The sequence below is a fragment of the Tarenaya hassleriana genome, unplaced genomic scaffold, assembly GCF_000463585.1.
Source record: "Tarenaya hassleriana unplaced genomic scaffold, ASM46358v1 Cleome166, whole genome shotgun sequence".
In the NCBI taxonomy this organism is placed as follows: domain Eukaryota; kingdom Viridiplantae; phylum Streptophyta; class Magnoliopsida; order Brassicales; family Cleomaceae; genus Tarenaya; species Tarenaya hassleriana.
Genome location: NW_010965082.1, coordinates 198326 through 199761, shown reverse-complemented (window position 1 = coordinate 199761; position 1436 = coordinate 198326).

Sequence of the window (1436 nt, the reverse complement as noted above, 5' to 3'; positions counted from 1 at the left end):
TGCTAGAGTCAGTTGCTGATTTGGAATGCATATTCCGCAAGTAATAGCCTGATTTGTAACCTTGTAAATGTGAACAATTATTGATGCATCCCAAATAACCCAAATCCGACCGGATGGATCTGCTCCATGATTACAAAAAAATCTCCATCCCACGGGAATTGCAGAGAGTATTCTTTCCACATTTTGAGGCCTGATGTGCGATTCTAGCAGGCCCCCGACCAAACAGGTTTGGTCCAAAATCCACCGCTTTACACAGCGACGTTTGTTTGAATCATTCAACCCTCTCGTATTCCAACAAAAAATCATGGAGCTAAGGTTTTTAGTTGCGTCTCTTATTCACGGTTTTGCCACCGCGATTAGTTTTCTTCCCCGGTTGAACTCCCCCTGGATCTTCCACTCGAACATTAACATGTTCATGTGCAGGCAAAGTGGGTGTAACCTGGTTTACAACACTAATAAGTTGCTTGGGCTGTAAACATGGTAACAGAGCAGGCTTGGTGGGTTGGCTGTCCTTTCCCTGCGGATCCAGGACATTAGTTGAACCTTGGTTCGTCTGCGGCTGGACCTTTGTCCCTTTCTCTGAAGTGCTTGCCTCCTTCTGGTTAGCTGATACTGACTGAGTCACAGAGCTAGTTGTCATATTTTGACGAAGTTGAGCAGTTGGCTTTGTTTTTTCCTTGCCTTCTAATTGAGTTGTTTTTTCTGTTTCAGCATCCTTTTGAGGCGTGGCCTTCATGCCCATCGGCGCAACACCCTTCTGCTTCCATTCTTGGGTTTGATTCTCCGGTCGAGTGCTTTCAGCCGAAGATGTAGGGATCGGGCAGTGCCTCACATTATGCCCCACCTCTCGGCAGTTGGGACAGCTAGGGGGCAACCATTCATAGGAGACCCGGATCATTCGTTCCTCTTCCCCCGGAAGGGTAATCGCAATTTCCTTGGGTGGAGATCTGATCAGGCATACCTCGGTGTAGACTCTCGCATAGTTGAAGGATTCCTTACCCTCCGTCAGAGGATGGAGGTAGATGTTAGTTATTTTAGAGTAGATTGGTGGACTTTAAAATCTCTCAAAGGATTCTTGTTTCACGTGTATTACAAGTGTGGTGGAGGAGTAAAATGCTTGTAAAAGACGTGTCGTGAATTGGTTAAGTGTTAAGGATTAGTCGGAAGATATTGAAGGTGGCTCGTTTGGCTCGTTTTTTCCGATAAAACAAAACTGGAAAAAATGAGCGACCGCTCAAAAAATGAGCGACCGCTCGGAAAATGAGCGACCGCTCAGGAAAATGAGCGGGTAGCTCATTTTCTCTGATGAACAAAACTGGGGAAAATGAGCGACCGCTCGGAAAATGAGTGACCGCTTGGAAAATGAGCGACCGGTCAGGAAAATGAGCGGGTAGCTCATTTTCTCTGATGAACAAAACTGGGGAAAATGAGCGACC